Genomic DNA, 15,751 nt, shown 5'->3' with positions numbered 1-15,751 from the left:
GCCATATTATATAGCACAAGAAATAGAATAATAAGCTTCACAGGTACAGCTGCTCCGGCCTCATGTTTAACGCGAAATGATGAAAATATACGCTGCATTAAATCGCCCAGACACTCCACACAGCCAGAGTTCTTAGTATTAATTTTTCTGTGAGTTAGCACGAAGTGCTAATAGAAGGGTGTAGAAGGAGGCCCCCCCCCCCGGCATAATACCCTGGATTTGGGACTTGGTCGCTGGAGGGTACGTCGCTGTCGATAACAAATGCCAAGTAAGATAATTGTTATAAATTGATATTCAGAAGCCCATGTTCTTCCGTGTTTTGATTATTAAAGTGATTCGAAGGGATCGCAAATATTAAGACGTCGCAATCTCTTATAACCTTTTGGTTCCGCTTTCGTTCAGTGTTTGTAAACATTGCAAAGCGTGGCCACCGGGAGTGAGCGGAACGATTTTGAGAGGTTCTGCTACGAGATTGACATTCAGCCAGGTGTCGACTGCTAACCGCCGTACTGTTAACAGTCAACACGAAATCTTGCTAATCTTAGGGAAGTGAAAGCTCGGAACGAAGAAACCGGCAGACAAACCAGGAAACCCCTACACTACACTTCAGAAATGCAAGTTACTCTTCAAAAAAATGTAGTACTAATTAATATAACAAGCAAATCAATCACATCAAACTTTAACAATCCAATAAAACTAACAGATGCCCTTAACAAATCAAAATTTCCAAAATACATCATAGAAAACTCAGGGAGAATCCTAGATGGCAAAGCTATTAGATTTGAAGTGATTGACATAAAAAAAGATAGGACCTTTGAATGAAATAAACCATCTTGGAGACTGGGAAGTCCAATAAAAACAACCAGCCTCTAGCAGAAACCTAGGGTGCTCCTATGGCACTATCTCCCCAGTGGAAACAGAAATTGAAATAAAAGAAATAAAAAAAAAAATAGAATAATTTGGGAATCAGACACTCAGATAATAGAGATCAATAGAATAAATAAACTAACCAAAACATCAGAAGGGGAAAATAAATGGCTACCCACTAGAGCCCTAAAAATAACATTCAAAGGTCCACTACCCTCCAAAGAAGCCATAGGCCATACTGCATATCAAGTTTTTCAATACACATTTCCCATTCCAAAATGTTTCATATACCTTATGTATGGTCATGGTATAATTTCATGCAAAAACAAATTAAGATGTAGTAATTGCAATCAGCGGAAGGATGGATCATCACAGTTCATGTTGGGGTTCGTGAACGTTGGGCTGAGTATTTTGAGCAGCTGTACCTGGTGGATCCTCCAACAGTTAGCTTGGATGCAAGCGATGTCACAGTGCCTGTGCCGGATCCACCCATCAGTGAGGAAACTCCTACCCTAACAGAGGTTAGGATGGTGATTTCCAAGCTGTAGAGTGGGAAAGCTGCTGGCATATGTGATATCCCTGCTGAACTGCTAAAGGCTGGGGGTGAACCTATGGCTCGGGGTCTGCATACAGTCCTGACTGCCATCTGGCAGTCTGGTACCATTCCCCCTGACCTGCTGAGGGGCTGGTCATCCCTCTCTGGAAGGGGAAAGGGGATCATTGGGATTGTAGCAACTACCGTGGCATCACACTGCTCAGCATACCAGGCAAGGTTCTCGCCCACATTCTTCTGAAACAGATCTGCAACCACCTACTGAGGCATCAGAGACCGGAGCAGTCTGGATTTACTCCTGACAAGTCCACGATAGAACGTATGCTAGCGCTTTCAGTAATTGTGAGTCTGGTCATAGGTTGCTTTCAACCTACATCAACCTTAAGAAGGCATTTGACTCGGTGCATCGGGAATCGCTATGGGAGATCCTGAGACTCGGGATTTCCGACACAGGTTATTGGCCTAATAGGAAGCCTTTTATACTGGTACTGAAAGTGCTGTCAAGTGTAGTGGGAGTCTGTTGAACTTCTTCCCTGTTAATTCAGGGGAGAGGCAAGGCTGTATCCTTGCACCAACACTTTTCAACACCTGTAAGGACTGGACAATGGGCAGAGCTACTAGCCAAAGTTAGTGTGGAGCAACACTAGGCAATATCAAGGTCTCAGACCTTGACTTTGCAGACAATGTTGCTATCCTATCTTAGGCCTTAGAGGTCTCCTGAACCAAGACCAAGATTCAGGACTTTGGGGGCCTGTTTGGGGAACCCGTTCAGTCGATCCATGCTTGTGGCAAGGACGTTGAAGTTACAGAGAGTTTTACATACCTTGGTAGCGTAGTCCATATCTCTGTGTTGTCAGACCAAAAGGTCAGTAGATGGATTGGTCTGGCAACAGGAGCCATGAACTCGATCAACAAGAGCATTTGGAGATGTCGGTACCTATGCAGAAGGACCAAGCTGCATGTCTTCAAAGCCTTGATGCTGCTAGTTTTGCTCTATGGAAGCAAAACCTGGACGCTATTTAGTGTCTTGGAGTCTTGTCTTGATGCCTTTTGTAACAAGTCCCTTCGCCGGATCATGGGGTACAGTTGGCAGGACCATGTGTCCAACCGGCAGTTACACCGTGAGACTGGCATGGGACCTGTTACTTGCATAATCTGGGATTGCCAACTCAGGCTATATGGTCACCTAGCTTGGTTCCCTATGGACGACCCTGCCCATCAGGTTGTCCCTCTGTGAGACAACCCTGGGTGGAGGAGGCCTGTCGGACGACCCAGGAGATCATGGCTTGGGCAGCTCAACGAGACTTGTCGCAGGGAATTAGAGATGGGCAGTGGGCCTGCCTGGAGACTCGCCTTGAGGGATCCTCGTGGCTGGAAGCGAAGGGTGGATGAGCCCCCGTTAGCATTAGCCCCTTTGATGATATGATAAATTGAAATCAATTGGTCCAAATTTAAAGACTGTTCAAATCCCCAATTGTTTTTCTTAATAGAAAACCCCCCAGCAACGACGGGACATGTCAGCACCAAAAACCCAAAAGAAATAAACAAAAAAAAACACAACACCAAAAAACCAAGAATTAAAATTCTACACCATTAAACCCCGGGACATTAAAAAAACAAAAAAAAAAAAAAACACTAAACAAAATACCATATAAAAACACAAGGGTACACAAACAACCTAAAAAAATACTCCAAACAACGAGGACAACCAAAAAAATATAAACAAACAAACCCAAAGGTAAAAAAAACATTTCTCAAACTTTAAACAAACCCAAAAAACCCCCAGCCAGAAAAAACGCTCAAAAAACCAAAAACAATGAAAAACCAAAAAGAACCAAACACATAAAAACCCATAGTGACTCAAAATTAAAAAAACAAAAGAAAAAAATCTCACACACGAACATAATATAAAACAAAGAACTAAAAAATTCCCCAATAACGGGGCCCTTCCAATGCCTCTAACTTCAACCCCCAGAAAGAATAATGATAAAATAGCCTTCAGGGATAGAAATTGTAAAAAAAATCATTAAAAACTAAATAAAGCATAGCATAAAAATTTAAAATCTGAAAAACCCCTAATCATATCATATCTGAGACTATAACAATGCTTTTCCAATCAAAAAAGAAATCAGGGGAGTTTTATTGAAAATTAATACTCTGGAATCCCGGTCCATCTTAAAAAAAAGACAGAAATGACGTTTAATGAATAAAAAATCCAAAGTTTCACAATCTGGAAACTGGTTAACTAAAAAAAAATTTTTAAAGTAAACAACTAAAAAATGAAGAAAAGATAGAACAAGCAAAAGGGGGGAATCTTGCAATTTGTAGCAAACAGATACAAGAAAATAAACCCAAGAGGGAAAAATAATAAAAAAAAAAATACTATAAAATGAGCTACAAGAAAAAATGGGGTAAATTTTTTTTAAATTTTCAACCCTTGCAACCAAAAAAGAACCTAGAATTAGAAATTTCATAGAACAATTTGATAGCCCAAAATTTAAAAATGATTTTTAAGCCACCCCCCATCAGGGACCCCACAATAAAAAAAAAAAAAATGCAAAATAAAAAGGAAAAAAATTTTTTTAAATTGATAACTCAAAACAATCTGAGTTAAAACCCCCCCGGACTAATCACCAGAATGACCCAAAAACGGAAAGGAACTACTTAGACTTAGTGAAGGATCTCCCGAATAAAACCCTTTGAAATAAAAACAAACACAAAACAGGGGATGACCCTCCATAATAATAAAGAACAGCAGCCCTTAAAAAGAAAACCAAAATTAGAAAGAAATGGAGCTTCAGAATGAAGGGTGGAGTACCTTTTAAAAAGAAATTTTAACAAAGAATCAAGGCCTTTTTATTCAAAACAAGAAATCAGGGGCCGAATAAAAAAACCTGTTAAAAATATTTTAATTTGATAAAAAAAGTCATAAAATAAGCCCAAATAAAACCGGTGAATCGAAATTAAAACAAAAAAATGGAGGAAAAAATCCAATGACACAAACAGAATTGATTTTTAAAAAATCAAATTAAAGAAGAACCTTATGAACGAAAAAAAAAATAGCTGGGGAAAACTACTGTACTTCCTCGACTTTAAACCACCCTCCTGAAAAATTTGTTTTAAAAAAATAGCAGGGAAAAATGGAATTCTTACCCCTTAATTTTAATCGTCAAATTTAAGATCAGAACAAAAATCAATTTTTCTAAAAAGAAAATTTCAAAAAACAATAAAAAAAACAAAAAATTGTTAACAAAAAAAATAAATAAAGAATTTGACAGAAAAAACAAGTATAGAAGGAATAAGTAAAAATCTAATTTAAAGGAATTAACTTCAGTAATAAAAAAATTTAAATAATGGAGAAGCCTATGGACTTGATTAAAATTCCATATGAATATTTTAAAAATGTCCCCAAAAAGTATTCGAAAAAAATGTTATCATTGCTTAACATTTACTGGCTAAAAGGAGAATATCTGAAGGAACTAAAGAAATCATTAGTAAACCCAATAATAAGACCAGCTAAAGACCCATCAGATAAAAAATCTTACTGATACATTAGTAGAATATTCATGTATTGGGAAAATTTAAATTTTATCATAACAAATAGACTAAATTTAAATTGGGGGTTATAAATAACAAAAAAATAAACGAAAACCTAACAGGATTCAGACCAAACAGCTCGACCATAGACGCTCTACAAAAATAGACTATCAAATCAACAAAAGCGTTTGCAGAAAAAAAAAATGCTTAATAGCAGGGCCCAGATCTGGAAAAAACTTTGCAGGAAAAAAATATGCTCTATAGTATGCTAGATCTGGAAAAAGTTTTCGACTCAATAAATCATGAAGCAATAATAATAAAAGCAGCAAAACTTGGAATTACAGGTGCTCCGCTCAAGTGGGTCATGGACTTCCTAAAAATACAGAACCTACCAAATAGTCATAGGCAATAAAAAAAACATCAGAAGAAAACATAACAAGGGGCGTCCCCAAGGACCACCTCTAAGTCCATTATTATTAAACAATGACAAAGGATTTAACCCTAATGGATGATTTAAAAAAGTAACATTCGCAGATGACATTACAATTATAGCAATTAAAAATAATAATTGCAGAGGCCAAAAATAAACTTGAAATTAGGGTTAAACAAAATAATAGCATGGGCAAACAAATGGGAATTAACAATTAAATCGACAAAAAGGAAACTCGTGTTTTACAAAAACAAAATGAGAACAAATACCCATGATACAATAGATAACAAAGTTACCTTAAATTCACAATAACAACACAATTCTTGGTCTAGAATTTGATGCTCCAAAGTTAACTGGAAACAAACACATTAATAATCTAAGATAAAATTGCTCAAATAGAAATAAATTTGATGAAAAAGAAAATATCTTCAACAACATGGCCCCCAATCCCTTGCCCTTGTTGTCGTGGGGGGCTTAGGAGGCGGAGAAGGACCAAATGATGGAAACTCCCCAAACCTTGGGACTCAGCCCTCGACTAAACTAATTTTGGCAGGGTCTTTTTTTCTAGTATTTTTTTTTTTTCCTCTCTTTCGTTTCTTCCCTTCACCAAAACCGTTCTGCTATCCCACCTCCTAAGGTGTTGAGAGCCGGCTGAAAGGATGAAAGGTCGACTTTGTGCCAGTCAGAACAGATCTGAGGGAGCCATGGCCGGTATTCCTGATTAGTTACCTAGCCTTACCCTTCAAGGGGACCTGAGGGTGATGTTTTTTATCCCCACATTAAACCAGGTTACCATGGACAGTAATGAAAACCTATCTCCACTATTAGGGGCAATGAGGCTAGCCCCTTTATCAAATAGCCCAGGATATAAACCCACCCGATTCTGACCCAGGCTCTCCTTGAACATGGCTCCGAACACTGCAATAACTACCCCTATCACTGAGCTAGTACAGTAGCCAACAATGAACCATTAAGGAACATTCCATCACTTCAACATGCTCAACTTCAAAACACCTCTATCCCACAACCTCCAAATCAACCACCCATCCCCCTTATTAATACCTTACAGGCCCTGATTGCCCACCTCTCACATAAAACCACTACCACCTCAACATACTCCATCTTCGTCACGGCCCCCGCCCTTCTATACCCGTATCTCTACAACAATCTTGAATACCCTTAGCGCAGCAAATGGGACGATTTCATGATCCCTCCACAGCTCCCTAACTCTGACAACACCTTCTCTTCCCAACAATGTCTCCAAAAACAAGTAGGTAAAGTGCTCGTTTCCGTAGCGACCGACCGCTCCGTTGTCACAGTAACATCCGAAAACCAAGCTATAGCATAACAAAATAACGGACCTATATGGTAACACCATCCTTGCGGAACCCCATCCAAACCCTCAATACTTGCACCAGACAGTTTCATCTCCCAGCAAATTGCCCAATCTATGACAAAAGATGGTCAGGACTGTGGAGAAGACCTATTGCCTGTCTCACAGGACTATGATGCAACATCAGTACAACTGTCTACTCTATTCCCCCCAGAGGGTATCGAAAGAAAACCACTAAACATAGCCAAAAATTACCTTTCCGCGACAGGCCCTTCCCTTTCACGTCTAATAGAGGAGAATGCCCTCCCTGTTAGTCATACCAACCTCCTCCACGTCAGGCCTAAATTGTGGGCGTTCTAGGACATCCAGCCAACAGTGCGTTCCAAAGGCCAGAGACCACTAGTGCTCAACCCGGCCATACCCGATCAACTGCTCTTGCACAATCACGCACATTGCAACTGGGCAGACCCCATAAGTATTTTATAGGGGCTGTCCCACTACAAATTGAGTCTGAGGTAGCAACTCTCAGATTCAAACTTGGACTCACACTACCATGAAGCCAGACAGGAAGCACGTCGATGGGTTTCTCTCTTACTCCTTACTCAAGTAATACTGATCATTCTACCAATCTCCTAAACCAACCCCCCCTACATCAACTCTCCCTCTTCTACCTCCTACCTTCCCCATGTCAAACTTCTTTTTGCCATCCTAAACCCAGACACCCAATCGTCTACTACAGATACTCCAATCACACTACAACCCCAACACCTTCCCCTTCCTACCTCGCACTACCCGTTAACAGACAGAACAAACTTTCCACCCCTCTTCCCCCTACAACACAAACACTACACCTTCCTTTGCCCCTTACGGCTTGACGACACCAATCTCTCTTACCCCCTCACCAAGAAATCCTTTATCCCCCAAAACTCCCCAAACCAATCCTCAGAAGAAAACTATTGACAATATTCAGATTAATTAATGAAACTTGATGCTATCCATCCTCCCTCCTAACGATATCCCCCCTACCCACCCTATCTCCTAACCCCCCCAACACAGCCATCCCCCCCGACCCCAACCCCACCCACATAACTCCCACCATCCCCTCTATCCTTCCCATTCCTCCCGGATACCACACGTGAATCCCCTTATGTAACTCCTCCCACCATACCCACTATCCCTTCCACTCCCTCCTATTGATACACAGTGAATCCATTATGTCACAAGTATCCCTTCCACAGACCTCGTCTCTAATACCTCCTAGTAGAAACACAAACTCCCAACCTTTCCATTTTATCAGACCTTTCGTCCCTATCCCACATTTCTAGCTTCTTCCCCTCACAAAAATCTCCAAAACCGTACTACAATCATATAACTAAAGTATAACTATCTTCATTGGAATATTCGCGGTTCCGCTCCCACAGATCCTGAACTTTCGTCATATCCTGTCCATCTTAGACCCCCATCTAGTGTATGCCTTCGAGAGACTCTTCTCTACACATCCTCCAAATACCAATACCCAATTATCATTTTGCTCTTCCCACATTCCCTTTATGTCTGCGTCCATACTGACCTATGCTTTCCCACACCTTATCCTCCCTTCACGACCTCCCACCTATCAGACATCCTTTACAGAATCCACACTTTCTGTTTCAACAACCTATTCTCTTTCCTCAAACGCATACATATCCCCATCAAATCTAACTCCTTACCACCCGACTCTAACCCTTTCACTCCCCCAAATTTCCCTTGCCCAGCTTAGACAACTAATCACTAACTCAACCACCCTTCCCTAACATTAACATAGTGCTACATGACCTTAATGTCTAGCACAATTTATCTTGCTTTAAACCATTAACCATTAACCATTCAACAACTGGGGAGCAAATTGAGAATAAATAATGAATTCTACGATATTTACACAAACCCAAAAAGAATTTTGGTATCTCAATCTTCGGTACACCCAGTAACACAGAATGAAAAAAATTAAATTATACAAAATGTTGCTTAAAAATAGGTAAAAGGCGGGCATAAAACCCCCCCCAATATTAGCATTATACATCTCACAAATAAAATGCCCCTCAAATACAACAAAAGAAATTTGGGTGTATGCAAAAGATGAAAATACTAGAAAAACAAGAGAATAACCAAATGAATTAGAAGAATATAACCCCAAAAAGATAAGAGAGGCCTAGTACAAAAGTAATAGAAACTTGCAAAGAGTTACAAAAAATAACAATAAAACAAAAACAATACCAAACTAACCCCTATTCCACCATGGTTTGATATTACAAAAAACGTAGAAAACTAACTTCATAGACGATCTAACAAAAAGTCCCAGAACAAATAATTAAGAGTCAATTTTTAAAGATGGAAAACACAGATGTTTAAATTAAAAAAAAAATTTTCAAAAGATGCTAAAAGTTAAGCACAAACTCAAGCTCAGCACCATATATATCCAAGACAAAAATATAACAATAAAATGGAAATTCCTGATGAAACAGAAATTAGAGGCAGAACTTTTTGCAATAAAAAAAGGAATTACCTATATCCAAACAGATTAGTAACATCAGAAATTTTTTCAGATTCGAAGTCAGCCTTAAACTAATATCAACTTAAAACCAAAAAACTATAAACAAATTATATTTGAAATACAGGAAATGATATATCACATACAAACCAAAAACAAAACTAACAAGACAGTGGATACCATCACACAAAAACAAAAGGGGTAATGAATAGCTGATCAAGCGGCAAAAAAGGGCGCATAACCCATAACTAATCCCATAACGATACATGAGGACTGCATGCGCACCCACACGCACACCCCCACACACACACACCCACACAAAACACACACACACCACACACACACACCACACAACACACACACACACACTCATCACATCACACTCACACTCACACTCACACTTCACCACCACACTCACACTTCACACTAAACACTCCCCACTCACACTCACACTCCACTCACACTCACACTCCACCCCTCACTCACTCACTCACATCCCCACACACACCACCACCACCATCACACACACACACACAACCCCACACACACACACACCACACACAAAACCCCCACACCCACACACACAAAAGAAACAAATCAAAATTTAAAATCTAAGAAAATGGAAACACATTTAAATACAATCCTAAACAAAAAAGGCTACATTCTGAAAAATACAGAAAAACCCAACCATGGACAAGATCAAAAAGCAAAAAAACAGGTATTTGATAACCAGACTCAAAACAACACATACAAGATTGAACCAGCACCTACAAAAAGTAAAAAAAGTAAATGACCCATCATGGTGCCATTATCAAAAAGAAAACAGAACACACAATCTACAATGTCCAAGATTCCATTCTCACAGAACACAGTTGATGGAAGCTCTGAAAAGAATCAAAATAAACAACCCTAATATAGATCTATTTTTCACAGGTGCGATCTCTCACCAGTAAAGAAGTACTACATTTTAAGATGCACCAAAAAAAAAAAAAAAAATAGAGAAATATAAAAAAAAAAAATAATGTAGATCCAAGGGATATAGACTATCAAAAGTGTAATTACCAGGGGTCTTTAATATACCCTGAAATAGAATTTTATTCACCCAAAAGTATTTATGCTTTAAAATTAAACTGACAGTCATTTCTACCAAAATTAAGCCATGAAAATGAATGTGTGTAATCCCAAGGGAACTGGTTACAGTAATATGTATGTTCTTCCACTTTAAACTTGGGGCTTGAAAGGGGTTGGAGGGACAGGTTTGCTGCATAGCTTAATTGATCTTCCCTCAACCCTTCCCTCATGCACATTTGTATATGTATTTCAGGTGCTGGTGAAAAAAATGTGAAAAAAAGGAAAAGTAATGGAGAGTGTATGCAAATGCAAAAAGTAAAAAAAAAAAAAAAAAAAATAAGTGCAAATTTTAATCTTTATGAACAGTTAAAACAGCTGAGAAAAAGAAGTAAAAGCTAAAGAGAAAGATATGAAGTCAGTGTGTATGTATATTTACACATACACACAAAGAATCCTCCATGTATTCAGGCAGGTAGAGCATATGACTGACCATGGGAGCACCCCGTGCCAAGTCTATCCTGCACTCTATATTGCAGTGAATTCGGGGAGGATTTTTATTTTTTGGGTAGGAGTTGGGGGCCGGCTGCTTGCAACCCCCTGCGTTCAGTAGTACAGTGAGATATATTTTTGTTATTTATATTATTACTAGTTTTTTCCCCGGAATTTCCCTAGTTACCTTCATGCCCTCCCTGCTACTGTGGCTAAGAATGTAAGGTCTAGAGACCTTTCCGCTGAAAAAATTCCTATATAGTGTACTAGAGGGGGAGAAGACATTGACCATAAAAGTGAGTTTGGAATACGGATTATCAAATAAACAGGTAAAAGATTACGGTTTAAACACCGTTGTACACATATACCCTGATTGAGGGACTTTAAAAAACAAACAAGATTAAACATTATATCCATTTCCTTCATAAAAAAAACTCATATCAAGGGAAGACGCCACTTTTCCCCCTTCCTTCCCCTAGGGATCCCTTAGAAATTCCCCAAGGCCCACAGACCCATGCTCTTTTGAGACAGTCTGCGCCCAAGCATTATCCGGTACCCCACCTCATGTTAACGCGAAATGATGAAAATTATACGCTGGCATTAAATCGCCCAGACACTCCACACAGCCAGAGTTTCTTAGTATTAATTTTTCTGTGAGTTTAGCACGAAGTGCTAATAGAAGGGTGTAGAAGGAGGCCCCCCCCCCCGGCATATACCCTGGAATTTTGGGACTTGGTCCGCTGAGGTACGTCGCTGTCGATACAATGCAATAAGATATTGTTTATAAATTGATATTCGAAGCCCAGGTTCTTCCGTGTTTGATTATTAAAGTGATTCGCCAGGGATCGCAAATATAAGACTCGCAATCCTTATAACCTTTGGTTCCGCTTTCTTCATTTGTTTGTAAACATTGCAAAGCGTGGCCACCGGGATTGAGCGAACGATTTTGAGAGGTTCTGCTACTAGAATTACATTCAGCCCAGGTGTCGACTGCTAACCGCGTACTGTTAACAGTCAACACGAATCTTGCTAATCTTAGGGAAGTGAAAGCTCGGAACAAGAAACCTGGCAGACAAACCCGGAAAACCCCTACACTACACTTCAGAATGCACGGTACTCTTCAAAAATGTAGTACTATTATATACAAGCAAATCAGATCACATCAAACTTTAACAATCCCAATAACTAACGATGCCCTATAATCAAATTTCAATACATCATAGAAACCCAGGGAGAATCTCTAGATGGCAAAGCTATTATATTTGAAGTGATTGACATAAAAAAAGATAGGACCTTTGAATGAAATAAACCATCTTGAGACTGGAAGTCCAATAAAACCAACCAGCCTCTAGCAGAAACCTAGGGTGCTCTATGGCACTATCTCCCATGGGGAAACAGAAATTGAAATAAAAGAATAAAAACAAAATAGAATAATTTGGGATCAGAGAAAACACTCGATAATAGAGATCAATAGAATAAATAAACTAACCACTCCATCGCAAGGGGAAAATAATGGCTACCCACATCGAGCGCCTAAAAATCACATTCAAAGGTCCACTACCCTCCAAAGAATCCATAGGCAATACTGCATATCAGTTTTTCAAACACATTTCCATTCCAAAATGTTTCATATACCCCTTTTATTTATTTTTTTTTTTTTTTATGGGTATTGGGGGTCATGGAATACTTTCATGCAAAAACAATTAAGAGTAGTAATGCAATCATGCGAGGCTGGATCATCACAGTTCATTTTGGGCGTTTCGTAACGTTGGGCTGAGTATTTTGAGCGCTGTACCTTTGGATCCTCCACAGTTAGCTGGATGCAAGCGATGTCACCCGTGCACTGTGCGGATCCCCCCTCAGTGAGGAAACTCCTCCCTAACAGAGGTTAGGATGGTGATTTCCAAGCTGTAGAGTGGGAAAGTGCTGGCATATGTGATATTCTGCTGACTGCTAAATGCTGGGGGTGAACCTCTGGCTCGGGGTCGCTACAGTCTGACCTGCCATCTGGTCAGTCTGGTACCATTCCCTGACCTGCTGAGGGTCATGGTCCATCCCTCTCTGGAAGGGGAAAGGGGATCTTGGATTGTACAACTACCGTGGCATCACACTGCTCAGCATACCAGCAAGTTTCTCGGCCCCCATTCTTCTGAAAAGATCTGCAACCACCTACTGAGCATCAGAGACGCGGAGCAGTCTTGGCTTTACTCCTGACAGTCCACGATAGAAAGTATGCTAGCGCTTTCAGTAATTGTGAGTCTGGTCATAGGTTGCTTTCAACTACATCCCCCTAGAGAAGCATTTGACTTCTGGTGCATCGGGAATCCGCTATGGCGATTCCTGAGACTCGGGATTTCCGACACAGTTTATTGCCTAATTAGGGAAGCCTTTTATACTGGTACTGAAAGTGCTGTCAAGTGGTAGTGGGAGTCTCTTGACTTCTTCCTGTTAGGTTCAGGGAGATGCAAGGCTGTATCCTTGCAGCCCAACACTTTTTCAACACCTGTAAGACTGACAATGGCAGAGCTACTAGCCAAAGTTAGTGTGGAGCACTACTAGGCAATATCAAGGTCTCTAGACCGGGACGCTTTGCAGACAATGTTGCTATCCTAATCTTAGCCTTAGAGGTCTCCTGAACAAGACCAAGATTCAGGACTTTGGGGGCCTGTTGTTGGGAACCTTTCAAGTCGATCCATGCTTGTGGCACGGACGTTTGAAGTTACAGAGAGTTTTACATACCTTGGTAGTCGTAGTCGCATATCTTCTGTGTTGTCAGAACCAAAAGGTCAGTAATTGATTGGTCCTGGCAACAGGAGCCATAACTCTTCGATCAAAAAGCATTGGAGATGTCTGTAACCTATGCAGAAGGACCAAGCTGCGTCTTCAAAGCCTTGAGCTGCTAGTTTTCTCTATGGCAGCAAAACCTGGACGCTATTTAGTGTCTTTGAGTCTTGTCTGATGCCTTTTGTAACAAGTCCCTTCGCCGGATATGGTACAGTTTGGCAGGACCTGTGTCCAACCGGCAGTTACACGCGTGAGAGCTGGCATGGGACCTGTTCCTTTGCTAATCGGGGATTGCCCACTCAGCTTATATGGTCACCTAGCTTGGTTCCTATGACGACCCTGCCATCAGGTTGTCCCCTCCTGTGATACAACCCTGGTGAGGAGGCCTGTCGGACGACCCAGGAGATCATGGCTTGGCATCTCAGCGAGACTTGTCGCAGGATTAGAGATGGGCGTGGGCCTGCCTGGAGACTCGCCTTGAGGATCCTCCGTGCTGAATGAAGGGTGATGATCCCCCGTTACATTAGCCCTTGATGATTAGGATAATTGCCAATCAGATTGGTCACAAATTTAAAGACTGTTCCAATCCTCATAGTGTTTTTTCTATAATAGTAACCACCCAGCATCCGACCGGACATGTCAGACACACATAAAAGCACAAGAAATAAACGCAAAAAAACCACAAACACCAACAACAAGAAGTTAAGAAACTCTACACCATTTAAACCCGCAACTTGAAAAACAAAAAAAAAAAAAAACACTCAACAAAAGACCATACTAACAACAGCAGAGGTACCAACACAAACTCAGAATACTACCAACAACAGAGGACACAACAAACACATATAAACAAACAAACCCAAAGGGTACAACAAACAGTTGCTCAAACTTTAACACACACACAACATAACACAGCTCAGAAACGCTCACACCCAAAAACAATGCAAACCAAAAAGAACCAAACAACATCAAACCCATCAGTGAGCATCAAAACTTGAAAAAAACAAAAGACAAAATCTCACCAACGACAGAATATGAAAAAACAAAGAACTAATAAATTCCCCAATAAACTTGGTCACTTCCAATGCCTCTAACTGCAACACCCAGAAAGAATAGACTGATGAAAATAAGCCTTCCTGGATAGAAATTGTAAAAAGAATAATTAAACTAATATCAAACATAGCATCAAACTTAAAATCTGAGAAATCCCTAATCATAATCATATCGGAGACTAATAACACTGCAATTCCATCATAAAGAAATCATGGATGTATATTGATAAATTAATACTCTGGAATGCCAGTCCATCTAATAAAAGACAGAAATTTGACTGTTTAATGAAGAAATAAAATCCAAAAGTATTCCACAATCTGCGAAACTTGTTAACGAAAAAGACAATTTTAAGATAAACAACTAAACAATAGAAGAAAAGATAGAACCCAGCAAAGGGATGAGATTCTTTCAATGTGTTGCAGAAACAGTAGACAAGAAAATAAACCTCAATGAGGGCAAAATAATAAAACAGAAAAATGGCTATAAAAATGAGCCTACAAGACTAATGGCTAATTATTTTAATTTACAACCTTTCAAACCAAATAGAACAACTAGAATTAAGAACATTACATAGAACAATTAGATAATCCCAAATTTATAATAGATTTTAATGCTCACCACCACATCATGGACCCACACATAAAAAACAAAAACTGTGCAAATAAAAACGGAAATAAATTTGTTTAACTATAACGTAAACAATCTGATGTTATAAACCCCCACGTACCTAATCCCAAGAATAGACCCAAAACAGGGAAAGGACTACTAAGACTTAGTGATAGGATCTCCGAAGTAAACCTTTTGACAATAAAAACAACACAATGTCAGGCATGACCATTCTCGCAATAATAATAAAAGCAGCAGCCACATAAATGAAACCCAAACTATAGAAAAGAAATGAGCTTCAGTATGAAGGATTGAGGTAACCTAAGAAGAATAGATAACAAGACATCAAGGGGCCTTTTTTATTCAATACAAGAATCTGGACCGAATAAAAAACACTGTTAAAAATATTTTAAATTTGATAATAAAGTCAATAAAAATAGCCCATTAAATCTGGTGGATCTGAAATGTAAATCACAATAAATGGAGGAAAACGCAAATGAC

General features: G+C 39.6%; 1 pseudogene; it reads left to right on the top strand.

Annotated features, from left to right (window-relative positions):
- The first annotated feature begins 209 nt into the window (after positions 1–209).
- The window catches only part of LOC119582191, a 119,012-nt pseudogene continuing 103,470 nt past the window's right edge, over positions 210–15,751 (top strand).

The sequence above is a fragment of the Penaeus monodon genome, chromosome 2 (genome assembly GCF_015228065.2).
Source record: "Penaeus monodon isolate SGIC_2016 chromosome 2, NSTDA_Pmon_1, whole genome shotgun sequence".
Classification (NCBI taxonomy): Eukaryota; Metazoa; Arthropoda; class Malacostraca; order Decapoda; family Penaeidae; genus Penaeus; species Penaeus monodon.
Note: the sequence above shows the minus strand (reverse complement) of the source record. Positions and strands in the feature narration are given on the sequence as shown.